Source organism: Myotis yumanensis, unplaced genomic scaffold (genome assembly GCF_028538775.1).
Source record: "Myotis yumanensis isolate MYYU_CA2020_CCGP unplaced genomic scaffold, mMyoYum1.0.hap1 SCAF_17, whole genome shotgun sequence".
In the NCBI taxonomy this organism is placed as follows: domain Eukaryota; kingdom Metazoa; phylum Chordata; class Mammalia; order Chiroptera; family Vespertilionidae; genus Myotis; species Myotis yumanensis.
The window spans coordinates 28,882,800-28,899,633 of record NW_027223768.1 but is presented as its reverse complement, the minus strand read 5'-3'; the positions used below and the strand labels follow the sequence as shown (position 1 = coordinate 28,899,633).

The window sequence follows — 16,834 nt, the reverse complement described above, 5'->3', positions numbered from 1 at the left end:
TGTTGACAATAACACCAAAGGGATTTTTAAAAATCATTTTAACTTATATGGACACAAAGGGTAGGAAGATAATAACAGCAGGCAAGAGATGTCAACAGAATTGTGAAGATAGAAAGTGGGGGTGGAATAGGGGAAATGTAATTAATTTAGCAGAAGGAGTCCAGTGAGGTGCCTTCTAGGGGGTATGGGGATCCCTCTTCAGACCCCTGCAAGCCTCAGCATCTGGGGCACCAGTAACTGCGGGTGGTGATGGTGAAGGATGCCGCTGAAATCTGGGAGACTACTCATAAATCTGAATCAAGAGGGGTGAGCCTTAAGTCCTTAAATAGCTTTTCTTACTTCCTGTAGCCAGGTAACTCCCCTACCACCTGAGAGCTTTTAAGGAGAAACTGAAACTGGAGAGGCTCAGGATGTGAAGATTCCGGGCAGGGTGTGGACTTGGACAGAAATGAGGGGGATTAAGTGAGACTGCACAGTCTGAACTAGGGGATGCTAGGCACACTTCCCACTCTGCTCACAGACAGCCCCCAACCAGGTGTTATGACCAGCCCCAGCCAGAAGACTTGGGGTTGCTAACATTGGGGTCCTCCATTGAGGATCATATCTCAACACCCAACAGCATCACCACCTGGTGACAAGGCTCACCCCACACAGAGAGCCCCAATCCTGTTTTTAGTGCTTCACCCTCAGCTATTAGATTGGGTCAGCAGTGCTTATCTTGGTGGTGGGATAAGAGGGACAGTCACTCTCCTTTAAGTTTAATTTTAATTTGTGTCAAAGCAATGCATGTACAAAGCTTAAAAAGCCCAACAATACCACAAGGATCCATACTGAAAAGCAACAGTCTCCCAGCCCATGCCATGCGCCCCTGGTTTCCACTCCCTGAAGGCAATTACTTTCCATTCTTTCAGCTGTTTCTTCTTTGTATTTACAAATAATGTGCTTATACTGCTAATTTCCTGGTTTTTCCATTTTGGACATTATTGACTTTTAACTTTGGATGTTTTGAACCCAGCTTCTTCCTCCATCACCTGCATCATACCTTCAAATGTTCAAAATGATACCACTTGATTATCTTCAGATTTGGGCAATAACTTTCTATTAAAAAATAAAATTAATACATGGGTATGATATCTTTTCCATGACTAGGTAGACATATTTCTATTTTTAAAAGTATTGTCCCATTTTGAAGTCAACTAAAACATAGCGTAGTTTTGAGCACAAGAGAGAATCCAGCCCTAACCGGTTTGGCTCAGTGGATAGAGCGTCGGCCTGTGGACTGAAGGGTCCCAGGTTCGATTCCAGTCAAGGGCATGTACCTTGGTTGTGGGCATATCCCCAGTAGGGGCTGTGCAAGAGGCAGCTAATCGATGTTTCTCTCTCATTGATGTTTCTAACTCTCTCTCTCCCTTCCTCTCTGTAAAAAAATCAATAAATTTTTTTTAAAAAAGAGAGAGAATCCATGTGACTGGTTTTGCTAGGCATGTTCTCCTTTAAGCACAGAGAGGTGGTGACTTTGACTTGGCAGAGAAGGAAATATGATCCTAGCAGGCCCCTGGGCGGCACAGTCATCCAGATTTACATAGTCAATAATGCAAACCCTGTCTACCAGCCTTCCACTCTTGAATCCACCTACTCATAAAGCAAGGAAGACTCGACTGTGGTGACAGAGTTGATTGCAGATGTTTTTATTCTTGATGTAAAGTCAAGGTGCAAATAGCAGATAACGGGAGGCAGAGCGGAGAGTGGAAATATGAGAACTGTGCTAATATCCTCATCTAATACAGTGGGAAGTCAAAAGGTACTGTGTAGATGGAAGAAGAAATGGAGGGTTAAGTACATCATATACTTGCACATAGGGAACCAAATTATAAATCAGAAAGCTGGGGGCAGGGAATTAGGAAGCTAAATCCTCATATTTATTGGAGGTGAGTCAATAGATAGCATCTTATTGTCTAATTGTTTTTAAAAACAAGTAACTGTTTTTTAAAAACATTCTGAACAATTTTTGAAATACTTTTTCAAAAAGGCAGTGGAAAGTAGTGGTCTCTGGCAGGTGGCAAGGGTGTGGTGTGAGCACTGTTGGGTTCTCTATGTATACTCCCATACTATTGAATTCTTTAAAATCTTGTACATGTATACTTCAATTTTAAAACTGTAAAGGAAGAGAGGAAATGCATTTAAAAAGCACACATTTTTTAAAAAGTTGAATTCAATGAGAAGACAGGTGCCATAACTATAGATGTTCATTTTGCAATGGCAATCTCTATTATTATTCCTTCAAAAACTGCACATTTTGGAGGCACTTCTTTTTTTTAATATATCTTTACTTATTTCAGAGAGGAAGGGAGAAGAGAGAGAGAGACAGAAACATCAATGATGAGAGGGAATCATTGATTGGCTGCCTCCTGCACAATGGACCGAGCCCGAAACCAGGATATGTGCCCTTGACTAGAATTGAATGCCTTGACTAGAATCGAACCTAGGACCCTTGGGTCCATAGGCCAATGCTCTCTCCACTGAGCCAAACCAGCTAGTGCTTGAGGCACTTCTTTAAATGGTAATATAAGCTTAATGGGTCTCTTGTTGATGGACTTACAGAGTTAGCATGGGATATGGGCAGCATTAAGAACAGGATAATGAATTTTCATTGCTCTCACTGTTAGCTACAAAGTAAGTGCACCAACCACTTAGATAATAAGGAGAGACTGCACAGAAATAAGAAATGTTTATGATGGGCCTGGTTTATTGTACCAAACTCTCTTTATTGTCTGAAATTTCTTTTTTACATAAACAGGTCTCTTTTACTTGCCCTGGTCCCACCCACATCACAAATCTAGGTTTAAAAGGTTAGAGATTCAAGGTGTAATACGTAACTTTGGACCCCATAGCCAGGTGTCCTAGGTTGTGCAATAGACAGCACATTCCCTTCTTCATCCCTACTCTCAGTCAATTTTTTTATTCAAAGGGAAAGGGGCAATGTCCATCTTTGCAAAGGAAGTTGCCTTCAGTAGGCTCTCAATTTGTGGAAAGAATGAAGTCCATAGCAAGACACAGAGGAGCATCCACAATCTGACCTCCACTAGCTTTTTCAGCCTCTTTTCCCCTTCTGTGTCCCTGCACCAGGGACATGTGGCTACTGTCTGTTTCTGGAGGGAAACAGACTCCTTTGTGCTCCCATGCCTTTGTATATATTGATTCTTCTCGCTGGAATGTCTTTCCCCACCCTTTTAAGGGAATATCTTCAAGACATACCTTCTTTACAAGAGCCTCCCCAGGCTCCAAAGGTAGGGAGGACCCCTCCCAAGAGTTCCCAGCAGCCGTACCATCCCGTTGCTCAATAGAGGTTCCTTAACTACATTCAATAATTCCCACTACGTCTCTATTGCAAGGAAAACTCTTAAGTGATATTGTACCTTACATCTATAGGAGAAATACAATCCAGAAACTCATGAAGCTGATTGAGAAAGGCATTAGGTGTTCCAGCAAGGGCAAAGGTCAGAAAATCATTGTACCCAAGGGATGCAGTTTTGAAAAAGTAAGCACCCTTTAGATACTGATGGCCTATGCATGAGTCATGGAGAATGCAGATGCTCTCCACATCCCTACTCCCTCTCCATTGTGGGTGTCTTTCCAATCAGCTGGGCTGTTACGTTTGTAGACAGATTTGCACTGTATTCACTTACCCTTGACAGTCAGGCATTTTGTAGTTGTTTAAACACTTTTTAATTATGGAAAATTTCAAACATGCACACATAAATCCTCATATACCCAAAACCCAGCTTTAACAATGATCAATATTTTGTCAATTTTACTTTATCTATTCTTCCACACAACTTTTCATGGGGGAAGAAAAAAGTATTTGAAAGCAAATCACAGGCATCTCAAGCTATATCATTAACAGATAAGTATTTCTTAAAAATTGTGCTGAAGCATACTTAAAATTGACCATATCATTCATTTTTAAATGTACAGTTCAGTGTCATGAAGTACATTCACATTGATGTGCATCCATCACCACCATTCATACATCTATAGAATATTATCATCATTTAAATCTGAAACTCTGTACCCATTAACAACAATTCCCATTCTCCCTTCACCACAGCCCTGATAACCATTGTTCTATTTTTTGCATCTATAAAATCACCTATTCTAGATACCTCATAGAAGTGGAATCATATGGTATTAGTCCTTCTGTGACTGCCTTAGTTCACTTAGCCTTATGGTTTCAACGTTCATCCATGCTGCAGCATATATCAGAATTCCATTCCCCTTTAAGACTGATAAGAACTTTTAAAATAATAATCACAATATACTAACAATATTAACAATAATCTCCTAATATCATCTAATTAGCCTATGTTCCTGTTTCAAAAATTATCTCTTTAAATGTCATTGTACAGTTTAGTTTGAGTCAGGAGCCAAATAAAGTACACGTGTTGCATTTGGTGATCTATCACTTAAATCTCCTTTAATCTATAATAATTCCTTTTCCTTTGTTGTTGTTTTTTTGCTATTTATTTGTTGGGAAAAAAAAAAAAACAAAAAACACCACAAAAGTACCTTGTCCCGTAGAATTTCCCCCATTCTGGATTTAACTGATTGCATCCTCACTGTATTGTTTAATCATTTCCTCTATGCCCTAAAATTCCCTGAAAACCAATGGTCAGATCTAGATTTTTTAAAATTCAGGTTCAGTTGCTTTGGTGAGCTGTGTGCCCCTATTACATCACAACAAGAGGCTCTCAGTGTCTGATGGTCCCACTTCCAGAGATATTAAGATGGATCAGTGGGTTCCAGCCTGATCTATCCATGGATAATAAGGCATTTTAAAATAAGTGCTCTTAAGTCTTTGTAAGTGATGTTAAGCATGTGTCTTTGTTTCTCTGTGCATATATTTATATCAATCACCATGCTCAGTCCTAGAACTGTCTTCTATTAGTCCCGTAGATCCTCAATTCCCACTGTCCCTGCTTAATATGTGATGCTGAACAGCCACTCCCAGAATTCTTAAGCTTTCAGATTTCAAGATGCTTCCCTATTTGCAGTTAGTTTTTGAGTTGCCTATAAATGGGTACCCACTCAGAGCCACAGACAACTGCCTGAAAGGAATCCTCACCCACCTGCCTTGATATCCTGCCCTAATGACCATGCTTTCACAGAGAGTAAGTCTTCCTTCTGTCTAGTCTCACCCTCTTCCTGGAATTGAATTCCATTTCCTCTAATTTGAGGATCGGTGAGGCTGAACAGCAGCTGGCCAGCAGACCCTGCAGATGGGCCTGGAGAAATGACACACGAGGCTAAGACACGTCCCAGGGAGCCTCCATACTTCATGAACTTAATGAAATACTGGCAAGGACTAGAATATGCTTTATTATAACTTCCCAGCCTGGGTTAATTATTTTTCTTTCATAAGTAAATAAATATATATAGTAACATTTTAGAAGTAAATATTCAGAGAATATGAACTAAAAAACAACACCTAATTTTCCAAAGTTCAGAGTTAATGTTGTGCCCTTTTGTGTCTTTAATATTAGCAGAGACCAACAAGTGACTGACGGACTTAAAAAGTCAGGCTACCTCTTACACATTCTGCCTTATTAGGGAAGAAGGACAGAGGAGCCAGGAGGAAGAAGACAGCAAAAATAGTGGGGGAGAAGAGCCACAGATGAGGACGGTAGGAGGGAGGAGGAGAGCATGTGTCTATAAGTAGAAACAACAGGAGCCAAGATGCTAGATCAGTTATCCAGTAGAATAAAATATGAGCCATAAATGTGAGCCACACATATAATTTTAAATTTCCTACTAATTACATTAATAAAATTAAAAGTAAATAAGTGACCTTCATTTTAATAATATATTTTATTTAACCCAATATATTCAAAATATCATCTCAACATGTAATTAATGTAAAAAGTATTAATGTGTTGTTTTACTGTTTGGTGTTTTGTTGTTGTTGTTGTTGTGTTGGGTTTTTTGGGGGTTTTTTTGTATTCAGTCTTCCAAATCTGGTTGTGTATTTTACACTTACAGCACAAGTCAATTTGAATTAGCCACAGTCAGGTGTTCAAAGGCGGTGATGGGTAGCTATTATACCTACCAGCATTGCTCTAGATCTTGGCAAAACTATTCAGACTTCTAGTCAGTAAAATGGAGATAACCCTCCCTGCCCTGATTTTATGGTTGTGTGGAAAGCATAGGAATTAGTGGGTGTGAATGTGCTTTATATCCTGGAGCCCCTCACAGGTCCCTACCTCAGGAGAAAAAAGAGGGTGCTGCCAGCACCCATGAGCAGAATTAACCTACTGATTGCCAGGTCACCTGGACTTAGCATGTACCAAACTGAACGGAAGTGTGATAGGGGCTCACGGTCATCTCGATTTTACAGACCAGTTAAATGTCATGACAAAAAGCAGGGTAATGGAGGTGAGGCTGTCAACTGTTGTTCTGCAATCTACTATGACAATCATTTTATTTATTTAAAAAATGAAAGCCTATTTTAACCCTTTGTGGTCCAATTTTATTTTTGGACCACAGTCTGGTCCAAATTTATTGACAGGATTGAATGTTGAACCAGTTTGCGTGTCGACCTCAGCCTCGACGCTGGACCTGCTCCTAGAGCCTGGTCTGTCGAGTCAGCCTCCACGTTGGACCGAAAAGGGTTAATACTATCCCAAGCACTAGGGCTAATAAGATGAGCAAAACAGGATGCTTGTTCCCAAAGAGCTCCCAGAACAGTGGGGAAACACGGACAAATAAGTGTGGTTCCCCTTGGACTTTTGTTTGCAAGTGTCAGAAAACCTACTTCAAAATGGCTTAAGCAAAAAGGGGGGATTAATGTCTCGCCGAACTGAAAAGTGCACAGTAAATGTGCTTCCCCCTTACCTCTGGCTCCATGTGGCAACCCCAGCAACATCTGTCTCCCCCACATTCATGTCCAGCAGGGAAAGGAGAGAGCTGGTCTCCAGCAGCCCCAGCCAGATGCTCCCAGCAGTTGGGTGGCTCTGACTGGTTCTCAAGCCCATTCCTGGACCAATTGCCGTGGCCTATCGCATGGTTTGCTGTGACTAATCACCCAAGGCACAAAGACCAGGAATGTGAGGGGAATGGCTTTACAAGAGGAAAACTGGGAAACTGTTACCTGAATTAGGGTAGATAGATGCTGAATGGCCAAGAAACACTATCCACTAAGAATTAAAGGAACACAGAAAAGGTCTGACCAGGGCTGGCTTCATGAGAGTATGGTCTGTGCAGTACCGCTCTTAAAAGGTTCCATACTTGGTTTAATCCTCTGCTGTTACCAGCCTGAAATTCTTAATAATTTTTGTACAGGGATCCACATTTTTCTTTAAATTACAAATTACATAGCTAATCCCAGTGTAACTAACATTCCATTACGTGCATGAAGAAGTGACTTTGGAACTGAATTGTCAAAGATAAAATAAAATAGCAATTGGAGAGGGCTGGGTGGGGGGAGTAAGAGGAAATGCAGGCCAAGGGATCAGCAGGACAAGGTAGCCAGGTGAAAAGGCTCAATGAGAAACCACTAGCGCCTCAAGTGGTTGGAGCTTAAAGTGCCCGTGGGGCGTGGCCCCACCTGAGATGGAAAGACTAGGCAGAGAAAGACCTGGTGTGTCAAGCCAGGAGGCTGGCACTCGAAATATTTTTCCAATGAATTAATAAATGCAAGTCAAGTGAGTTTCACAACATTAGAAAAACTACTTAATTTTTTAAACTTATATTACTCCAAATGAGCATTACAAAATAACTGCCCAGTTTTCCACCTTACTTTTCCACAGCAGACTAAGGCTAACTGTCACTGTGTAGTATTAGTGTCCACTGATCTTTATCATCAGCATGTTAGCAAAGTTAACATTCCACCTCGGTGACTTCACCATCCAAATATTTATGAATCAGAGAGATGTTTCTAAGAACCTGTTTTCTGATTGTTTACTTTATAGCAATAATAGTGTGCTTTAATTACAAAGATGACGTCTTAAAACTTAAATAGAACAAGCCTCAACTGTGTGGGAGTTCATCGCTTTGGTGATAAAAAAGAAACACAGACAGTGATTCAGGTGGAACGATGTTTCATTTTCATTTTGTGTTTCCTTTCGTTGGACATGTCAGGATATGTCGCAGAGGCAATGCAGAACTGTGCTGTGGGGAATCTGAAAGCTAAGACTAAGGCTTTATATGTCACCCAATCTCTCCCTTTTCAAGGCCAACATGAAAGGGAAGAAAGATAGTGGATGATGAGCTGGTAATGGCCCATATTTTGCACTGAAAAATTTTTAATCCTCACCTGAGGATATGTTTTAATGATTTTAGAGAGAGGGGAAGAGTGAGAGGGAAAGAGAGAGAGAGAGAGAGAGAGAGAGAGAGAGAGAGAGAGAGAGAGAGAAACATCAGTTGGTTGCTTCCCATATGCGCTCCCACAGTATGGGCCTCCACTGGGGAATGAACCCACAATCTGGGTATGTGTCCTGGCTGGGACTGGAACCAGCAACCTTTCAGTGCACAGGAAGATGCTCCAATCAACTTGGCCATACCAGCGAGGGCTGCACCCAAATTCTTTAAAGGAATTTTAGAGAGACAAGACTGGTTCTTCTGAATTGAGAATCTCTTTGGTTTCCATCACAGCCTTGTTTCAATTTGAATTAAATGCAAGTGGAGAAATTGATGTTTGGGTACTTGCTAAGTGTCGGGTGTGCAGCCTTTGTCTGCTTTATTCATTCTTGTATTCCCAGCACCTTGAACAATGCCTGGCATATAGTAAGCACTCAATAAATATTTGATAAATAAATGAATTTATTCCTCACAGCAATCCTATGTGGCTGTGGCAACTTTTCAGATCAGGAAACAGAGACTTAGACTCCGTGCTGGAAATCCAGGGAAAGCAATGGCACGTCCAGCCAAACTTGTCCAAGGCAGACAGAGACAGGAGGCCACCTCGGTGACTAGCTTTCCTGTGACCAGGTAGATGTGTCTTCTGTAGAACCCTTGCTCAGTAGGGAATGACCACAGGAGAAAGAGGGCCCTTAAAGGATAACATCCCTACCATGACCACCAACTTCATCAACATCACTGACCCTGGACACAGAGCTGAAAATCATAGAACGGAAGAGCTGTAAGGAATTTCAGAATTCATAATACTAGAAGCTTCCATTCGTGGATAATTTGTTATGTTTTGCCACTAAGTTAGACTACACTACACTACACTACACACACACACACACACACACACACACACCCGCCCCCCTTCCCCAGCTTCTCAACTCTGCAAGAAGGAACCTGAACCCAAGACTCTTATCATTTCCACTTACCCAATATTCTCAATTCTAGATGAGTACACTGGATTTCTTTCTGTTTTGTTGACGTCAGTCAATTCTAGGTTTAGCAGGACAAAAATATCTGAGTGCATTGAGAAGAATCAGTCATCCCATTTCCCACCTTAGAAACTATTTTATTCTTTCCTATATCCCATCTCAGTTCTTGGTGCCTGGTAGACATTCAGTAAGTGCTTGACATAATTAAGCCAGGATTTGATTGCGATGGAATCTCTATCCTTAGTATTCTTTAGTGGCAGGACTGGGAAAAAGTAGGCAACTATACCCCTTTTAAAGGCATCAAGTAATATTAGTCTTAACTTCATTATATTATCAAATTTATACTTTCATCTTTTAAGAATTAACATGCCCCATTAAAGAAAATTTTAGAAAATTCAGAAAATAGACGAGAAAAAAAATCACCCACCCATATTTCCACCATCCAAACTGAAACACTTTTAATGTTTTATGGCAATTTTTCCTCTATTATGGATTTGCTATTATTTATAATTTTTTATTGAGTTGTGATTGCTCTACATTTATAAGAAATATCTTGTCTTTTAAAACTTATATTATCCCCACAGCATTCCCTAAGTTATACGTTTTTTTTGTAAACATCTTTTTAAACAGTGGCATAGCATGGAAAAACCAAACTCTTATTTACTTCGTCAGTTCTTAAATATGCCAGGCTAAGGACCATTGACTTCTCCTGACTTCTTGGTAACTACTCCATTGCTTATTAACCACTTTCTCAGAAAGCTACCTGGGGTCAACATAATTTTTTTTTTTATTAAGACTAACTTTTTTTTAAAGAACAGTTTTAGGTTCAGAGCAAAATTGAGAGGCAGTGCAATATGTAGCCTTTTCAGATTGGTTTCTTTCATTTACTAACATGCATTTAAGTTTCCTCCATGTCTTTTCATGGCTTGATAGCTCATTTCTTTTTAGTGCTGAATAACAGTCCATTGTCTGGATGTACCACAGCTATCCATTCATCTACTGAAGGATGTCTTGGTTACTTCCTGCTATAAATATACAGGTGTAGGGTTTTGTGTGGGCATGTTTTCAATTCCTTTAGGTGAATACTAATGGGGCATGCTTGCTGGGTTGTGTGGCAATGGTGTGTTTACAGGAAACTGCTACACTGTCTTCCAAAGTGCCTGCTGCACCATTTTGCATTCCCATCAGCAATGAATGAGAGTTCCTGTTGCTCCACATCCTTGCCAGCATTTGGTGTTGTCAGTGATCTGGGTTTTTGGCCATTCTAATAGGTGTGTAGTTATGCCTTACTGTTGTTTTAATTTGCATTTTTGTAATGACTTACAATGTGGAATATCTTTTCACAGGAGTATATGCCATCTATATATCTTCTTTGGTGGGATGTCTGTTACTGTTTTTGAAACATTTTTTAAATAGATTTGTTTTCTTATTGTTTAGTTAGGGTCAACATTACTGTCAAAAAGTCTGAGGGAAAACATAGGTGGTAATTAACAGTGAGTTTTCAATAATCTAGAACAGGCTTCATTGAGTCCTAGCAACTGGCCTGGCTACCCTCCCCCCTTCTCTCCCCTCTCTCCTCTGAGTCTGTTACTTTGATGTCGCCAACATGCTGATGCCCAGGGGCCATTCTCTTCTTTGACATCCTACTGCTAACTTCCGTGTTTGTCCCCACATAAACCAATTAGTTTCCTTCAGCCCCTAGTCCATACCATACTAACTAGCCCTCTCCCGACCCTGCTCTCAACTCTGCCCTATAACACCTTGCGGTAGGGGACCCCTATACCCTCCATCTGTCCTGACACTAAGCTCGTACCAAAATCTAAAGGTGGCCACCTGGAACTTTCCCCAAAATCATCCCATTCTGTTCACCCCGCTGCCTCAGGACAGGCAGCACTGCTTCACTCCCAAAGTCTACCAGGCTCCTGCTTAGGGCACTGGTAAAGTAGGGACAGCACCCCCCTAAAATGAAAGGGGCTCAGCTTTAATGAGGAATCTTAAATTTTGCAATGACAAGATCTAGGGGAAACCACAATTTTACTTTCAACATATAAGAGCATTGTGTCTTGTGGATAATTTTATTTTGATTGAAAGACATGTGAGATTGAACCACCATCTTCTCAGTTCATCTGGCCTTCAGTTACTCCACCTGACCATTGTTGCAGCTTCCTGAGCCTCTGCTGGCATCCTCCTGTCCCATCCGGTCCACCCTCAGCCCTGCACCGGCAATCTTCCTGAACATCTACTGTGTCCACCCACTGCCCAAAGATCCTGTGACCCATCTCTTTGCTTTGTCCCTGGGACACAATCCAAACTGGTCATTCCAACCTTCAAGGTCTATCAGTCTGGCCCCACCCTCCTGGCCGCGGGAACTTACTCAACACCCTCTCCCCTCCACACATACTCCTGCTCAGCAGCTGCCTCACCATTCTGCAAATGTGCTACAGGTTTTCACAATTCTATATCTTATTCATTGCATGCACATTTATGTGGGCTTAGTATGTACCTGGAATGGTTCAAGGAGCTGGGAATAAGCATAGAGATTAACAGGGCACAGCCCCTGTCTTCCTGGCACCCGTAGCCTCTGCATTTGCCTCTCTCTATGCCTGGAATGCCTCCCCTCCTCTTCTGTCCATAATATGCTCAGCCTTCAACCTCCAACTCAAAAGTCACTTTGTCCATCAGCCTTTGCCAGCTCTCCTGGGAAGAGCCTTCCTGACCCACTTTAGCCCTTATTACATCAGCCTGTAACTATCTGTTGTCAAAGTCTGTCACTGCATGAGCTGTGAGCACCTGCAGGGCAGGGAAGCATCACTGTGTATCTGTAGCTCCCTGACACAGTACCCAGCACATAGTAGGTGCTCATTAAATGTTTGCTGAATAAATACATGGCTATCAAACACCTACTATGTGCTAGATACAATTCCACACATGTTAATTTGAGACCCAAACAAGATTTCAAACTCCTCAAGGGTAAGGGATGCTCTTAGATTGTCCTTGTAACTCCCAATATGGCTAAACAGGCTGCTGAGATCAGGATCTGGCAATAGCACACCATTTTAGGAATTGACTTACAGGTATAAACTCACAGTGACTCACTCCACCCTCAGCCACTCCAGTTTCAAGTACAAGCTCATCATCAGATGATTTCAGTTCATCATATTTTGGGAAACAGAATAAAAATCCAAAAAGCCCTACTCAGTTTACTCAGTCAATAGCAAGGCTTATGTTTGTGGTTAAAGCAAATTATGGAGTAATTGCAAATTTGGCAGATGGACACAAGGATCTAGAATTTGTCAGGTGGCCATCTTCTGGGACTTCAGGTGTATGAATTTTCTGGTAAGGTCAACTCTAGAACATTTCATGCACTCAACAAGACTTTGGTAAAGCAGGGGTGCCCATTTTCAAGAGGAGTGGGAGGGGGACAAGACTAAAAAATAAACACATGTAAAGTTCTCTAGGCTTCTGTTAACTTAACAGAACTTTTTAAGTAAAGCAGACCTGGGTTTGAACCAAATGCCTATGAGCAATTTTCTTAGCCTTTCTGAGCTTTGGTTTCCTCATCTGCAAAACTGAAATAATAATACCTACCTCTCGGGGTTATTATAAGGATGAAATAAGATACTTGGCATTTTTTAAAGTGCTTTCCATTGTGCCTGGCATGTAGTATGTGCTTGGTAAATAGTAATTACTAAATATGACTTGGCTTCACATTGATTTTTTAAAAATTTGTTTTAAAATCAGTCAGTAAATCAGTCTGAGAGAGAGCTTTCCATTGGGGCTCAGGCATTTCTGATGTATGAGGGTTCTTTGTGACTTGTTAGCTTCAAGGGTAAGGCATAATGAAGGGAAAAGGTAACATTTATTGATTATCTCCTACATAGAGGACTTGAGGGTGCATTGTTCGGTAATCCACTGTCCTATCACCTTGTAAGATAGATGTCTTCATTTTACAGGAGAAACCGAGGTTTCAGGACTCACTCAAAGCCAAATAGGAGCTGGCAGTATGGGGAACTGAACTCAGTTCTATCTGAGTGCAGACGTCCAGGTTCTTTCTGCCCTCCTACCCCTCCACCACTCACCTTTTCAGCTCCAGTAATGCTATGCATGTCTAGCCACCAGCCCCTGAAATGCTGTCAGTCGCTCTTCCAACCAGCTCTTCTTCACCTTGGCCCCAATCTTGGTAAATGGAGCATCTCCTGGGGCAAAGGGAAAAATGGGTGCTCAGAAATCTGGCTGCTAAGGTTCCTGTTAGTGTAAGAATTTATGATTCTGAGTCCATAGAGAGCCACTTTTCCTCTCTGAGCTCAATAACCCCACCCATTAAATGAGGACACTGAGCCACATCAGAGAATCCCAAGTTTCCCATGAGTACTTGCTGAGAAGCAGTACGTCTTGTGGTTAAGCACCCAGACTCGGGGGACCAGACTGCCTGAGCCTGATTCCTGCTCTACGGCTTCCTAGCTGTGTAACTTCTGGCAGTTATTTGCCCTCTCTGTGCCTTAAATTCCTCATCTATAAAATGGAGATGTTCACAGTACTTACCTCATAGAGTTGTTGTGAGGATTAAAGGCATTAACTATATGTAAAAGGCATAGCCCACAGTCTGGACACAGTGAGTATTACACTTACTAGTAGAGGCAGAAGACAGGGAACCATTCCCCCTAGGGTCCCAGAAGTATAACTTTCATATATATAATTTATTTCAGAAATTAAGGGAGAGAGAGAAACATCAATGATGAGAGAGAATCATTGATTGGCTGCCTCCTGTAAGCCCCACACTGGGGATGGAGCCAACAATCTGGGCATGTGCCCTAACAGAGAATTGAACCGTAACCTCCTGGTTCATAAGTCAATGCTTAACCACTGAGCCACCTAGGACAGGCCAGAAGTATAACTTTTGGTGGCCCATTCCAAGCCCAAAATGTATTTGATATATTTTTCCTTTCCTTAAAAATTCTTGTGACACATTTATATCCATACTTGTTTACTTAAGGCAATATTTAAAACACTGGTTAAGACAGACACTCCAGCAAGATCCCCTGTGCACCTCCCGGCTCTAGTGCACTTTGGTGCTCTCATGCACATGCTCACTCGCAGTCTGATGGCAGTCGATGACTTCCAGGGCCCTTTCAGCTCTGGTATCTTACAGTTCAGAGAGTCAGCACCACCAGATTCCAGGAACCTGCTCCCGTGGCTGCCTACCTTGTATCACCCATGCCACCCATGCCCCCCAGCTGGCGTAGCAATTTCCGAGTTGAGGTGTTACCCGAGCTCCAGTAAGCATGTTACTGGAAGGCACGGGCAGAATCATGTGCCAGCTCTTCTGCCTCAGTATCAATCACCATGGTACAGCCGGGATTTTCTGTTTTAAGGAGGATGAAGAGAAAATAAGGGGTTGGGGTGGGAAAGTAGAGAGGGGAAGGGGTAAAGGTGAAGCTCTGTGGGGGAAAGTGCCTGCAGGATATTTTTATTTGGATGTTAGGAAACAAGGAAAAGGTACAGGTAGTCACAATCATTGAGGAACCTTCCATTTTCCATTGTGCCCTGTGTAGCACTGAAGATAGAAATCAAGACCTGTTCTCTAATCCCTGCCTGGGGTGCTCTTAAAAAACAAGTCGGGCAATGATAAAATTTGATACCTGCTCTTCCATAATAAAGATTTAAATTTATATAACACTCTAGCAAAATATTGGCAACACCTAAACGCTAAAAGTAGGAAAATGATTGAGTAAATCATACCACCTCTATTGGCCATGAAAAATTATGGTAATAAAAGTCGGGATAGTGGTTACCTCTGGGAGATGGAGAGAGGCAGATGTGATCAGGAATGGTCACAGAAAGGCTTCTAAGTACTGGTGATGGTCTATTTCTGAACTTGAGTGGTGGGTTCTTGATGTTGGTTTTATTATTAAAATGAATATATATATATATATATATTCTCTATAATCATCTGTACATATGCTACATTTCACAGTAATATGACAAAATAGTGTTGAGAAGAAACATGACGGTAATTAAGACCACATACAATTCAGAATAATAAGCAAAAGAGCAAATTTCAAAGTTGCATGCAATCTCAAATCATAACTCTAAAAATCATATGCATGAGAAGACTGGAAGGAACACACCAACATGCTAATAGTGTTGAGATTAGGGGTAATTTTTTTCTCCTGCCTATTTCCCAATTTTCATAACGGAAAAAAAATTTATACTAAGAAAAGCTCTCCCAAAAGAATCTTTAAAAGCATGCTTCTTTTAATTATTTTCAAATCGCTTTTACATCTGTTATCTCATTGATTCTTACAACAATCCTTTGGACAGAGTTGATATTAAATAGTCCTATTTTAAACACAGATGAAGTGTTTATGATTTATGGAAGCCACTCGGTTGGCTAGAGGGAAACCTCCCAGTGGGTCCCAGGTCTCCTGATTCCTGCTAATATTCTGGTTGTTGGGAGTCCATCTTCGGTACCCAGGGCTCCAGGATCCCCACACTTAAATGCGAGTAGCTGCTACCTGAGCTTTGGTCCTCTGTCCAAGGTGGATGTCTATGGCTGTTGAAGATTGATTACACACAAAAAAGGTCCCAACAATGCAATCCCTGCTTGGGGGCTCTTACACTCTCTTCTCTAAATAAGGCACAAAGTTCAGGGGCAAATTTTCTTGGAAGTGTTGAGAGATTGAGAGAGAGAGGGAGTAGGTTGTCAGGACGATAGGCTGTGTTTGAGAATCAAGTTAGACAATATTTCTCTAGCTTTTTGGAGGGGAAAAGGGATTATGGAAATGGGTCGGTCATTGTGCAATTCAGTGCCTCCCCCTGACACCTTCTCTTCCTCCAACTCTGTTACGATAGATTGCCAGGATTTTTTAGGATGGCTCTACAGAAGCTCAGCCCAGGGCTCCTCATTTCCAAGGGAGGAATGTCCTGCTCAAGAATACCAAAGGCAGAACCCTACCGAAACCCAAATCTTCTGCTCCCAGCCCAGGACATTTTGCATGGGTCATTGGTCCTCCATGCACTGAGGAGAGCCCCTGAATTACTAGAGTTGCTGAGGGTGGAGAACAGGGATCACGCTCATTGGTTTCTGTGTGTGGAGTCGTATCCTCAAGCCCCTGAAGATGACCATTCCATTGACTTCATCTACAATTGTTTGTCACAGACTAGCGGATAGAATGGGCTCAGGGAGAGATTCAGGGGTATCCCCAGAAAGCCCTCCTTGATTCATAATTAAGGACACCATTACTGAGGACCAGCTGTGTGCCCCATCCTCATGAAGCCTTCCAACAAACTTACGTGTTTGATACTGTTATTGGTGCTCTGTTTGAGCTAAGGAAACTTAAGCCAGAATTTGAGATGACTTATGCAAGGTGACACAGCCACTTCCACACTTCAAAGCCCATTATGCAATCCTTCCCCGTGTTTCCTAAGGAGGCCCATTTTGTAGACTCTGAAGTTAGTAATGTTCACTATTCAAATTGAGTTTAAGTGTGGGCTTTGGAAAA

At 41.6% G+C, this 16,834-nt stretch overlaps 1 long non-coding RNA gene across 1 annotated transcript in view; it reads left to right on the top strand.

Annotated features, from left to right (window-relative positions):
• The window catches only part of LOC138996031 (uncharacterized), a 36,288-nt gene that overhangs the window by 18,206 nt on the left and 1,248 nt on the right, over window positions 1–16,834 (top strand). The window lies entirely within an intron of this gene.